This window comes from Mustelus asterias, chromosome 13 (assembly GCF_964213995.1).
Source record: "Mustelus asterias chromosome 13, sMusAst1.hap1.1, whole genome shotgun sequence".
NCBI classification, from domain to species: Eukaryota; Metazoa; Chordata; class Chondrichthyes; order Carcharhiniformes; family Triakidae; genus Mustelus; species Mustelus asterias.
Window position 1 is genome coordinate 86607152 of NC_135813.1, and position 14935 is coordinate 86622086.

Consider the following 14935-nt stretch of genomic DNA (forward strand, 5'->3'; position numbering starts at 1 on the left):
GTTCTCAGCCGATATTCACTTTTCTTGTACACCTTATTTCCTTGCTCTGGAGGCTACAATTCAAGCTAGTTTATGGTTCCATGCCCAATGGCAGCTCTCCATTATCTCACTTGCATGAATTGCAGCAAGGGCTCACCTTGTATGTTTCCAATGCATTTTTAAGACCATAAGACATAAGAGCAGAATTAGGCCACACGGGTCCATCGAGTCTGCTCTGCCATTCAATCATGGCTTCCCAATGAGGTCATCACCAAACATCCCGTGTGTCCAGCAACCATTGTAACTGGCACCTTCCTCACACCTATTCAGTTACCCACTTGGGTTTGGTTTTGAGTTGTGGATGGTAAACATTGTGATTCTATGGCAAGACTCTGCAGTGTTTGTGGAGATCTCCATTCTCTGCAATATTATTTCAGTGCTGTATAAGCATTGCTAAACTGGCAACTTTTGCTTGAAAAATGACGTTTTATGCCGATTAAAATCAGTCTACTGGTCTGAGTCCCCAGTAATAGCCACCATTTAAATGCTTCAATGTGCTGTTGGATTTAGTATGGTGTTAAGTGATGGTCAATGTTATATCTGAATCACAATTTGCATCATCTTCTAATCTGCATTGAGTTGTAGACTGTTAGACATCCTGTGCATTTACCCATGAAACTGATGTCAAGAATTTCTTCAAAGACACTTGTTTTAAGAGTTAGTGCAGTGCTTCCCAATTTTTTCCCTGTATGACCCCGTTTAATGCCTCAGAGTTAATGTGAGTTATCTACGATTGCTGGGGGTGAATGTGTTTAGGCTTCTGATCCGGGGTCGAGGTGATGCTGTTGGGTGGGGTGGGGGCGGAATTGTTTAAAAAAGAAACACCTTTTTTTTTGTAGCAGCAATTGGGCCTCAGAGATTTGTCCGTTAGGTTACATTCACCAATAGAAAAGTAAATGGATATGAAGAGGTCCTTGCAATCAGCTTGAGCTTCACAACAGCCTCTGAGTTCACGACACCAAAGTCTCATCTTGTGGCCCCCATCCACAGTTTGGGAAGTCCTGAGCTGGAGATTGACAGGTAAAATAAAGAGAGGAAACTGGAAATCTGAAATACAAACGGAAATGCTGGGAACAGTCAGCAACAAAATTAAGGTAATCGACCTGAAAGATTAATTCAGTTTATCCCCCTCCATAAACGCGACCTGACCTGCAGAGTGTCTCCAGCATTTTCTGATAACCTGCCTCTTTCTGCATATTTCCAACATTCTGTTTCTTATTTTAGTGAGCAGTGAAGTTAAATGATAGTGTGCATTTCAAACGTTACAAACTACAAAAGGTAAGTGAGATTCCTGCAATGAAGGGGCTGTTTGTGATTACGGGTTAGGTTGGTGTAATCAAATCTTCAGAACTGAGACTGCGTGACTGCCAATTTATCACTTCAAGATGCAATGTTGTTAAATATCCGGAAATGTCTCTGAACATGACAGTTCTTGGGTAGTATGCAAATTTTCTTCCTCTTGTTGTTTACGCCGCACTTTATCATGTTCTTGGAATGTCCAAGTTGCCTCACAACAAAGCACATTTCCAGTGTGGTCAATGTTCTGTAGCCAAACAAAACTGCAGAGAGAAAGATTCCCAGACAGCAATACAATGCACAAGTTAGCTCACTTTTTGATGGTGCTTTATGAAGGAATATAAAACAGGACAGCAGGATCTATCCTACCACTGAAGGTTGGCATCTTGAGCAATGCAACCCTGAATATTGCACTGAAATATAGGCCTAGATTGGGTTAAGTGCTGGAGTGGGGTTGGATGTTATCAAATTCCAGTATGAATACAGCCATATCCAAATGCTTGTTTGGTAGTGCAGAACTTGAGTGTTGCTTTTTAAAAAAAGACATGTTGTCGAAGCTTTTTGTCTTGTACTCATCAGGTCAATTCACAAAAATACTAAATGTAAGGGAACAACAATTTATACTTCATGAGAAGAGAGTGCTAATTATTTAGCAAGTGGACTCTGAATGGTAGCGACATTGCCATGGAGAATGCACCATTTAACTGATGACTGACAATTAACTGCCAAGCTTTGTTTAAATTTAAACCAGGCAGAGGTTGACTCTTATCAAGATATTGAGATTGACTTGATAAGAGTCAACCTCTGCCTGGTTTAAATCAGCGAATTGCTGTCACCTATTTTGTTTAATTGTGCGTGCTCTATGTCTTCTAAGAACAGGGCCCTGTCTTAATATTTGTAGCTTCTATTAAGTGTGCCATACTGCGAGTCCAACTGATAATCTTGAATTGGTTATCAGTATAATTCATAAACTCAGGATTGTTTAGCAAATGTTGTCCAATCACAGAATCCCATCTAATATTGGACACTCTATTTTGAGTTTTGCAGGCATAGGCTGGTTGGCTATTGTTGTTATCTCGCCTGTTGTAAACAGGGAAATGCCTTGATTAATCAGATTCAACCTGCCTGGTTTGACTTTGAACAAAGCTTGGCAGTTAACTGTCAGTCATTAGTTAACTGGTCCCTTCTCCATGGCAACACCTCTACAGTCAGTCTACTTAGCAATCAACACTCTCTTCTCGTGATCTCATGTAGTATAAATTATTGTTCCCTTTACATTTGATATTCTGGTGAATTGTCCTGATGAGTGCAAGATGAAAAGATTTGACAACATCTATTTTTTTCAAAAGACAACCACATCCTTGCTGTTACAGGCAACTTTATGTAAAATAGGCATTGTAACTAGCAGCTCAGTCCACACAATATTGTATTTCAGTATTTGTATATTTTCAAATTCTGAATGAATATTTCCATGTGTTGAATTCTCCCTGCTGTTTTGAGAATCCACAATGGTACTCAAACTAAAAACTTGGATAGTACTCAGAAGACTTACGTCCTGGCAACAGCTGACCCTTTCTTTCTATTAATTGTCTCTTTCTCTGGTGTCTCAGTACCAGGCACCAGTTATGCCCAAGAGATCTACTCCTAATGCATCTCTAGTACCAGCAGTCAGCAGCAGCTGCTTGCATTTAGTTTGGGTCTTTAACTTGGAAAAACATCCCAAGCAATTAAAGGTACATCCTTACTAGGATGGCTAGGAATTCTGTCTCTCTTTCTGCATTGCACAGCGATTACACACACTTCATTGGCTGTGGTGTACTTTGGGACATCCTGGGATTGTAAATTTAACAGATCAGAAGCTCTGTAGTTCCATAAGAATGATATGGCATCTCACAGCTGCCACTGGGCTCTGTATTGCTGTGACACTTTACTTTTTAAAAACAGTAAATGCTTGTAGCAGGTAAGAACAAAACTTAAATTTCCTACATGCTGGTGAGTAGCTGGAGTTTGTTTGTAGATAATATGTTGAACTTTTGATTTCTGTTTAGTTAGATGTGGTCTGTCCCGCTTCTGTCCCTTTCCAAATTTCCTTGCCCCGTGGCAAAAATCTGATTGTTGTTCAAAACCATCTCGGCAGCAACCACCAAAGCAGGAAACATTGATTTTTTAACTTGCTGTGTTAAAATGAATCAAAATAAATACAAGAAATTCTTGAAGCATTCAGTGTGTTGGAAGCGCAGTCTTTGATACCTTGGGCTGCTTAATGAAAAGATCACCACATAAGCAGAAGTGTTATAGGCAGATACTGCAGTTCAGTTGACACAGGGTGGTCGAGGCTCGTTATCTGGAGGTGATGTAGCTACTCTTTATGCCTTCACCGGGACGTCCACACCAGAACACCGTCTTTTTCACATGACTTATAAAAATTAAATAAATTGAGCACCAGCTGATCCTCAGTGTTGGGAATGGATGCTGCTGTATACCATAGCCTGGATCGACACTTGATAATCCTGTGGTGTGACTTACTGTGATCTGACTGACCAGGGTTTGAGAGACACCTGATTAAATGGTGTGAAGTGTGAGTTGCTGCCCGCAATCACTTATGCGTGACATTTGATGGGAGGACATTGAATCAGAGTGAATTGTTGGCTTCTTCGCCCAGATGCTGTGATAGTCAGTTTAAATTTTAGCTGGTGACCAGTGAGGAGTTTACTGTGAATGTAGCTCCTGTTAACTAGCCCTGCTGTTATTTTTATTCTGTTTATCAGATCTTTGCTATTATTGTTTGTGGTAGCGCTGTAATCCCGCTGGGTGCCATTTTGGAGGAGTTTGCACCTTTATCTTTCTGACTGATGTCCATTCCATTGGTTAGAAGAGAAGTTTCAAAGTTATTGTAACCGAGACCATTTGACCCAATGGGTTGATGCTGGTGTTTATTCCACACAAACCTCCACCTGACCTACTTCATCTAATATAGCCTCCTGTTCCCTTCTTCCTCTAGATTTCCCCCCTAAATGTGTCTGTTAATCACCACAGCCATTCCTTGCTGTAGCAAATTCCACATTCTGACTACCCTCTGGGTAAATTGAATTCCCTATTCAATTTGTTGGTGGTTATTTTCTGTTTATGACCCCTACCTTTTGAAGTCTACAAGTGGAAAGGTCCTCTTTACATCCATCCTATCATGCCCTTTTTAATGTTAAGGGTTAGGTCACCCCTCAACCTTCTCAGGAGCAAAGTGCCCCCTAACCTACGCATCCCGGAAAACTTAGGCAATTTAACATGACCGATCCACCTAACCTGCACAGGGCGGCATGGTGGCACAGTGGTTAGCACTGCTGCCTCACAGTGCCAGGGACCCGGGTTCGATTCCCGGCTTGGGTCACTGTCTGTGTGAAGTTTGCACATTCTCCCCGTGTCTGCGTGGGTTTCCTCCGGGTGCTCCGGTTTCCTCCCACAGTCCAAAGGTGGGTTAGGTGGATTGGCCATGCTAAATTCTCCCTCAGTGTCAGGGGAACTAGCTAGGGTAAATGCATGTGGTTGTGGGGTTGAGGCCTGGATGGGATTGTGGTCGGTGCAGACTTGATGGGCCGAATGGCCTCCTCCTTCACTGTAGGGGTTTTATTCTATGATTTTCAGACTGTGGGAGAAAACCGGAGCACCCGAAGGAAACCCACGCAGACAGAGGCCGGATTTGAACCCAGGTCCCTGGCGCTGTGAGGCGGCAGTGCTAATCACTGTGCCACCGTGCAGATTTTTCAGGGAGATTGTTGTATTGCATTTTTGTTTTTATTCATCTATGGCATTTTGGCATCACTTATTGCCAACCTCTATTTGTCCATGAAGGCGGTGGAGAGCTGTGGCCTGGACCCATTGCAGTTCTTGTGGTGTAGGTCCTTTCAAAGTGCTCATAGAGAGGGGATGCCAGGATTTTGACCTAGTGTGAGGGAATATAGTTCCAATGCAGAATGGCATGTGTGTAAATTAAATTGTATGCTGCGGTTTACCAATCAACCGAAAAATTAACCTCAAAGTAATACTTTGAAAACCTGAAGCTATAATCTGAATATTTTGTATTATTTAATTCTACAGTATAGCTGAACATTTTTTTAGTTCAGTTAACTAAACGAAGTAGTGTGTTTTTGGCCATGGACATCTTATTTAACTGATACATAGGGGCTGTATTTAGACCCAACTGCGTGCGCAGATACTTATGAATGTAATTTCCAAATCTTTCAATTGGGAATTAAATCGATCTGTTAAATGAGCCAAGTTGTGTATTTATTTGCACGGTATGGATTATATCTACAACATGCACTGGTTAGTGATGTGGGCCAGGAGTTCCACAGGGATTCAGATAAGTTTATTTCAACCTGAGTAAGATCCAGACACATTCTATAAATCTGTACTGTATTGCTGCTCAATTTTTACTTCTGAGTCCAAATCAAACTCTCTCATTTCTGATGGTCTTGCGAACATGTCGATAAATTCAAGCTTTTGCTGTTTTCTAACGTTGCACGTCACAGAATTGCTGCTTCGATGCTGTTTCTACTCAAAATCCAGTTTCCCTATGGTGATTTAACTTGAATCAGCTGACTCAGACAGAGGAAATCGGAACACAACATCATGTTGATACAAACAAGTGATGTTCAAATTTGCAACATCTGACCCAAGATGTTTCTGCATTGGCTTCTTGCAACAGGAACTGTTTTCTTTTAATTCTGACCAAAGAAAGTTGAGTTGGACATTTTGTCAAATGTCTTTACCTCTGGACATGTTGCTGGAATCTCCCTGGAAGTGTTTTTGAACACTCTGCTACAAGTTCAAAAAAAGCATGGCAGGACATGTTCTTTTCCCTTAAATCATGCAACCGGTGTAACTTTCAAAGGCATATTAAGGTTTTCTGTTGGGTAATGTTGTAGAACTTTTAAAATGCTAGGTTGCTGCATTCTTCATGGAAACGATGAGAATGGTACAGAACCAGTGTGTTTTATTCCTCTTTATAATAGCAAATTCAGGCATTAAAGAGATGCACAGATCCTCTCCGCTGTGTAGAAATGATGAGCTCAAAGATTTTAATGCCTAAAATTGAGCTCAAAGTAGCTGTTAATTATCTGCAATAAAAAATAGTCTCACTGTGTATGTATAGTTAAAAGCACAGGGTGGAAGTAAGAGCACTGGTTTCAGTCTGGGATAATTTGGGTGTTAATTTTTCATGATAAATGAAACCATTCCAGAATAATGAACCCTGGACAGAATTATTTTGTGTTGAACTTCATTCAAGAGTACGCAGTTTAACTTTTTAAAAAAAATTAGCTCCAGAATTCGCAGTTTATTCTGAACTGGTTCGACATTAGTGTTGTGACAATTTACTTTTTCTCCTTATTTTGGAACTTGTAAAATGTGTTTGATATGTGGTGAACATTTAAAGACAAAATTGTTCATTTAACTGCACTATTGTTAACTGGCAGGTGTCAGTCACTTCTGTTTCGGTAAGGACTCAAGAAACAGACAATCCTCAATACTGGAATTTATAAAATAAAGGCAGCAAACTTCATATGACAGATTTTGGATATGTCTTTACTTCAGCTTGTGGATGATGTATTCCAAAAATTGGTTTATTGCAGGATTAATTATATATCATTAGATATATTTGACTTTGAAACTATAAGCTTTTATTTTAATGTCCACTAGCAAGAACAGTGCGTTTCATGATAGCACAAGGCATCTAAAGTTATTGCAGAATGTGTAAAAGGAACAATAAGCCTCAATATTGAGTAGAAAGTTCATTTAGTAGGACCCATTAACTTCATTACAAAGTTTAAAGTTTATTTATTATTGTCACAAGTAGGCTTACAGTCACACTGCAGTGAAGATACTGTGAAAATCCCCTAGTTGTCACACTCTGATGCCTGTTCGGTTGCACTGAGGGATAATTTAGCATGGCCAGTTCACCTAACCTGCACATCTTTGGACTGTGGGAGGAAACCCACGCAGGCATGGGGAGAATATGCAATCTCCACACAGACAGTGACCTAAGCTGGGAATTGAACCCAGGTCCCAGGCGCTGTGAGGCAGCAGTGCTTGCCACTGCCGCCCCAGATGATGGTACAACAGAGTAGACATTATCATGGAATCTTGCAACACAGCAGAAAGCCCTTGGCCCATCATGTCTATGCTGGTTCTTTGACAGAGTTATCCAATTAGTCCCACTCAGGATGACGCATTCTGGATTTTCTGGAACTGTCCTGTCATTTGGCCATTCGTCCTGTGTGAGGTGTTCTGCTGCAGGGGAAATATCAGGATAAGGAGACAATTGTCTCAGTGGTGCACAACCAAGCTCACAGGATAATGGCAACAGAGCCACAGAATGTATAGAAAGTAAATCCTTAAAGTAGCTACTGCCATTGCTTATTCAGGAATGCAGGATATTAGCACAGGCGAAATGGCTGTTAAAGTGCCAAGGATTTTCACACACTGTCAACGAACCAGCATAGACATGATGGGCATGCACCAAAGGATGTTTTCCCCCTTCCCCAACGGCAGTGGTTCGCACTGCTGCCTCACAGCACCAGAGACCCAGGTTCGATGCCAGCATTGGGTCATTGTCTGTGTGGAGTTTTCTGTGTCTGCGTGGGTTTCCTCCAGGTGCTCCGGTTTCCTCCCACAGTCCAAAGAGGTTGATTGACCATGCTAAATTGTCCCTTAGAGTCAGGGGGACTAGCAGGGTAAATATGGGGTGTTATGGGGATAGGGTCTGGGTGGGATTGTGGTCGGTGCAGGCTTGATGGGCCGAATAGCCACCTTCTGCACTGTAGGGATTCTATTCTAACTACCTTGGAGGCAGCAATGATACAATACAATGTCTTTTCCCGGGATACTGTCTGTACCATAACAGGAATTAATCAGCAATTCTATAACCCCAGAACAACTGAAATACAAAAATATGGGAGCCCATAAGTTCTCAGGGGGTGGGTGGGGGGGGGGGGGGGTCCTTACTCGCTCTGAGGACTTGTAGCTCCCTACCCTCCTCCATATTAAACCACTTGCCCACCTCCCCGAAATGGTGCTATTCATTTTAACCATAAATGAAATGAAGGCTATCGGGTGAAAACGTTCACTGCTCCAGATACCAGGATTATACGATGAGAAGGTGGATAAAAATCTCACAGCTCTAGTATCATACAACTTGCACAACACACTCCTCAGAAACGAGAAGTACATTGTGGGATGCATTACACTAAAGATAATTGGATGCCCCTGGATTCACCAGGATAACAAGTTAAAATTTACTATTATGCATACTCAGAGGATTTCTCCTTTAATGTGGTAAATAGCAGGATCAAATAAGAGATGAAATTGCAGGGGATGCATTCAAAGATTAACAACAAACTCCAGAATATGATTCTAAACAGAACAATTGGAAAAATTTGCCTCAGAGCTCAGTTACAGGATTGCCCCATCAATATGAGTTTTATTTATTAGTGTCACAAGTAGGCTTACATTAACACTGCAGTGAAGTTATTGTGAAACTCCTCTAGTCACCACACTCCGGTGCCTTTTCCGGGTACACAGAGAGAATTTAGCATAGCCAATGTATCTAACCAGCACATCTTTCGGACTGTGGGAGGAAACTGGAACACCCGGAGGAAACCCACGCAGACATGGGGAGAACGTGCAGGCCACAGTGCCAAAAAGCGCAGTACAGGATCAACACAAGGATATAATTACAGGGAGTACAGTCCAGGATTTTAAAAAACCTGATTTCCGCAGTGTAACAGGAATAACTGGCAAACACCTGTGCTCATATACCGTACACCCTTGTCAGGATTCAAGCCAATATCACAAACCTGGAATATAATCACAGGGGACAGAGTTCAGGATTAATGATGAATTGCAGGATGGTATAGCTATTCACGGAGCTTGAAATGGCCAAAGCCATGACAAGATTGTCGAACAATCCTCAGGATCCATCCAGAGTTTCAAGGCTTTGCATCTCTGCCATGCTGTTGTCCTGAAGCCCTGGTAAAGAGAAACCTAGGCCCCAACACGTGGCAAAGACCTGTTGCTTCTGGCCACCTCCTGCCCTTCTTGATGAACACTGACGACAAGATAACGTAAGACCAGTGGTCAGAGTCTTCAACTGACCCTAGACCTAGAAGACCAGATACAATGCGCTCCACCAAACTCCAGATACCTGGCCCTTCAAATATAGAAGGCTGCCATTATCAAATTTGGCCGGTACCTTCAAGAGGAATTTGGTAACAGTAATGTTAGCCATACATAGACTCAAGTGTAGAATTGTCTGTGAGAGAAAGCTGCACATGGTCCAGTGTCTCTTCTTCCATTCTGTTTAGGATATCTCACAATTCATCAATGTGAGTACCAACACTCAGTGCCGGGGAGCTGAGACCATTGTCCACAACTTCACTCATAAAGGTGGCCATCACCGCAGTGTAGGCCTGCTCACCAGCGAAACCGCTATTGCAAACAGGGCCCCACCTCAACCATCTCTGACTACCTCAATCAAACAAGGATTTTCTGCACTTGGCTCCCCATCACCAGAATTTAGCTAGGATCTTTCAGGAACAAAGCGCAGATGCACAACAGGATCGGGTAATTATGGGGTGTGCATCAGGATAAATAAATGGATTAAAGGTGAGTCATGCCAGAGCTCTCAAAAATGGAGCTGCTCCCGCACTTACATCACGTGACCCCCGACCCTCTTATTTTTAAGTTCATAGAAATCATAGAAACCCTACAGTGCAGAAGGAGGCCATTCGGCCCATCGAGTCTGCACCGACCACAATCCCACCCAGGCCCTACCCCCACATATTTACCCGCTAATCCCTCTAACTACGCATCTCAGGGACAATTTTTAACCTGGCCAATCAACCTAACCCGCACATCTTTGGACTGTGGGAGGAAACCGGAGCACCCGGAGGAAACCCACGCAGACACAAGGAGAATGTGCAAACTCCACACAGGCAGTGACCCGAGCCGGGAATCGAACCCGGGACCCTGGAGCTGTGAAGCAGCAGTTGTGACCCCTTAGGTCTAGATTGTCCAACAAGAGGAAGCACTCTCTCCACATCCATCCTGTCAATACAATAAGAGTTGCCTCTTACTCCTCTATACTCCAGTGGACGCAAATCCCGAACACCTCCATCCAACCTTTCCTCATGAGGCAACTTTCCCATTCCCAGTATTTGTCTAGTAAACCTTCTACGAACGGCTTCTAAAGCATTTACATCTCTCTTTAAATAGGGAGACCAATAATGTACACTTCAGATGTCTCACCACTGTTCCGTATAACCGAAGTATAACCTCTTGACTTGTGTAATCAATTCTCCTCCCATAAGTGATAACATTCTATTCGCTTTGCCATTTAGTTGCTCTACCTGTATACCAGCCTTTTGCGATTCATGCATTAGGACACCCAAATCCTACGGCACTTCAGAGCTCTGCACTCTCACATCATTTAGATATTCTTCCTGCCAAAATGCACAATTTCACATTTGCCCACATTATACTCCATTTGCCAGATCTTTGCCCACACCACAACCTATCTCTATCCCTTTGTAGTCTTCTTATGGCCTCTTTACAATTTCCTTTCTTTGTGTCATCAGCAAATTCAGCCACCATATTTTCTTTCAAGTCATTTATATAAATTGTAAAAAGTTGAGGCCCCAGCACTGATCCCTGTGGTACACCACTCATCACATTCTCCCAAAAAGACCCATTGATGTCAACTTTGTTACCTAGCTAAACTTCAATCCATGCCAAAATGTTACCCCCTATAACATGAGCTGTTAGTTTCTGCAATAATTTTTGATGCGGTAGCTTATCAAATGCCGTCTGGAAATCCATGTCTTCTCAAGGAAATATTGATTTAAAATGCTTCATCTCCACTCTCACAGGTTCCTTATATTGTAGAGAATTTGATTTGATTTATTATTGTCGCATGTATTAACATACAGTGAAAAGTATTGTTTTTAGCGCTATACAGACAAAGCATATCGTTCATAGAGAAGGAAACGAGCGAGTGCAGAAAGTAGTGTTACAGTCATAGCTAGGGTGTGGAGAAAGATCAACTTAATGCAAGGTAAGTCCATTCAAAAGTCTGACAGCAGCAAGGAAGAAGCTGTTCCTGAGTCGGTTGGTACATGACCTCAGACTTTTGTATCTTTTTTCCCGACGGAAGAAAGAATGTCTGGGGTGTGTGGGGTCCTTAATTATGCTGGCTGCTTTGCCGAGGCAGCGGGAAGTGCAGACAGAGTCAATGGATGGGAGGCTGGTTTAGCAAACAATCACCCGTGTCTTCAACTCTCTAGCCATGCCAGGGTGCAGAGGAACAGTAAATGTTACCTATATGTCCACTGCTGTTACTCCCAGCTTAGCTCTATCTTTGAGTGGACCAATGCCTCAGCTGGAGCTCAAGATAATGCTTTGGGGGGGCAGCATGGTGGCACAATGGTTAGCACTGCTGCAACACAGTGCCAGGCACCCGGGTTCAATTCTAGCCTTGGGTAACTGTGTTGAGTTTGCACATTCTCCCCGTGTCCGTGTGGGTTTCCTCTGGGTGCTCCAGTTTCCTCCCAGACCCTAAAGCTATGCAGGTTAGGTGGATTGGCCTTGCTAAATTGACCCTTAGTGTCAGGGAGATTAGCAGGGTAAATACATGGGGTTACGGGCGTAGGGCCTGGGTGGGATTGTTGTTGGTGCAGACTCAATGGGCCAATTGGCCTTTTTCTGCACTGTCGGGATTGCCAAAGCAATGCAAAACTTTAAATCTATTTTGGGAATTTATCAACATGAAGACTTTAAATCTATTTTGGGAATTTATCAACATGAAGACGTTATTTGGCTGAACAATGCTGAATACTGGTAGGAACTAGTTGAAGCGTTTTTCGTTTTGAAATGTACAATGTACATGAAATGAGACTCACAGCACCAGGGATCTGGGTTCGATTCCCGGCTTGGGTCACTGTCTGTGTGGAATTTGCACATTCTCCCTGTGTCTGCGTGGGTTTCCTCCGGGTGCTCTGGTTTCCTCCCACAGTCCAAAAATGTGGCGGTTAGGTGAATTGGCTATGCTAAAATTCTCCCTCAGCGTACCTGAACAGGTGCCAGAATGTGGCGACTAGGGGATTTTCACAGTAACTTCATTGCAGTGTTAATGTAAGACTACTTGTGACTAATAAATAAACTTTAACTTTTGAATATATTGTCACACTACCAGAAGGATGTGGAGGCTTTGGAGAGGGTACAGTAAAGATTTACCAGGGTGTTGCCTGGTATGGAGGGCATTAGGTATGAGGAGAAGTTGGAGAAACTTGGTTTGTTCTCACTGGAATGACTGAGATTGAGGGGCGACCTGATAGAAGTCTACAAGATTATGAGGGGAATGTAATGTATGCCTACTTGTGACTAATAAATAAACTTTACTTTTTTACTTTAGATGGAGCACACCAAGGTTGGATAATATTCTTTGTAAGATCCAGTTTCAAACAATGTATTTTAGAAACTTTCCAACTAACAGCAACAGCGGCAACCTGAAGTTTCATTGTGGAACTTCTTTCCTGAAATTTATTTTGGGAAAGCATGAAGGGCTGAGTGTAAATTCAGTTATTTTAATTATATTTATTTAAGATGGATGAGCCGCAAACAAATTGAGTGTTTCTATTTCCTAAAAAAAATCTTTTGTTTGGACTGTAAATTATGATTAATTTAGGGACTGATGAACAAATTGGTTATAATGTGGCCTCAATTTAATAACAGGATCCTCCTTGTTAGCAGTAGGTCATGAATTACTTAGAGGTCACAGAGATAATAGAATTATAACTGGGTCTCCAGCACTAACAAACGGGCCTATTACCATTAAGCTGTTGCCACAAAACAATCACTTGTTATTAAGGACATAATTTAGATTTTTTACTTCATTAGCATTCAGATGAGGTTGCAAAATTGTACACACTGTTGTGTTTACTGACCTTTTCAACCACATCTTTCTTTAAAACCTAGTCTCCTGCAGGCAAGCTTGTGTGTGTTAGAGGCAGCAACTGCTGGTGATCCTTTTGACAAGTGAGACACAGCTATATGTGACACATTGAGTACATTCCAAACAATCCTCTGATACACGGTCTCTTGTGGTGGTTCATGTAGATGGTTAAGCTCCTTGATACCTATAAGAATGATTAGGGGGCAGGTGGTGAAAGGCAATTCCTCCTCAATCAACTGGCCATTCAACTCATTGTTTTGATGTGATCCCCCTGAAGAAACGTGCCACATTCACCTGCATCGATAGCTATTCTCACAGCAACAGCACTGTACCTGTGCCAAAGTTAATCAATGTGTGTGAAATGCTTAGGCATGTTGATGAGTTGTGATCTGATCAGATCCAATACTATTTTAATGCAAGTTCTTCCATATGCTAATATTACTTCAAAAATCAACTGTTCTCTTGTACCTGTTCATGACCTGTGAACACCAGACCATAATAGGCCTCTCCGTCTCGAGGTACTTAACAATTTTGCACTAATTCCCTGCAGCTAGTCAAGCACCAGTTCCCACATCATGATGAAAATAGAGCTCCTATTATCTGAATGACCTCAATAAGCAATTCACGATCCAAAACTAGTTTCACAGGGATGGAATAGTTATTAAATTAAGAACACGTTGCAGTGAAATCGGGTATTTATTCCCCTAGTTCACCATCTCTCCTGGGATTGGTGCTACCTTTGATCTAATTTCAGGTTCTCAGTTGAGTTATGTTGGAAGGCTGGAGAAATTTGGATTGTTCTCAGAGTAGGGAATGTTCAAGAGGGTTTTGAAAATCAGGAAGCGTTTTGATTAATAGCTAAAGAAACCGTTTCCAGTGGCAGGAAGGTTGGGAACTAGAGGACACAAAGTCAAGTTAAATCGGCAAAAAGAGCCAGAGGTGGAATTTCTTTTTTGTTAATTCATGGGACATGGGCGTTGCTGGCTGGACCAGCATTGCCCATCCCTAGTTGCCCGAGGGTGGTTGAGAGTCAACCACATTGCTGTGGCTCTGGAGTCACATGTAGGCCAGACCAGGTAAGGACGGCAGATTTCCTTCCCTAAAGGACATTAGTGAACCAGAGGGGGTTTTTCTGACAATCGACAATGGTCATCGGATTCTTAATTTCAGATTTTTAAAATTGAATTCAAATTCTACCATCTGCTGTGGCGGGATTCGAATCCAGGTCCCCAGAATATTAGGTGAGCTTCTTGATTAACAGTCCAGTGATAATACCACTAGGCCATCGCCTCCCCTAAATTGGGAGAACTTATTTTAATACTGCATGCTATGAGTGCACTGATAAAAAGAGGGATAGAGTTTTGGTGGTAGCGTTCAAAAGGGAACTGGATATATTCAGAGAAAAAAAATGAGGGGACATGGGGAAAGATGGTGGTGGGGATATTAAATGTGAGCAGCTGGATTGCTTTTTGAAAGAGTTGATACAGATTTGATGAGTTGTATGATCGTATGAAGGCATGGACTCCAATGATGATGATAGTGTTAAAGGTACCTTCAAAAGGAATTTGGTAACAATAGTGTTAGCCATACATAGGCTCA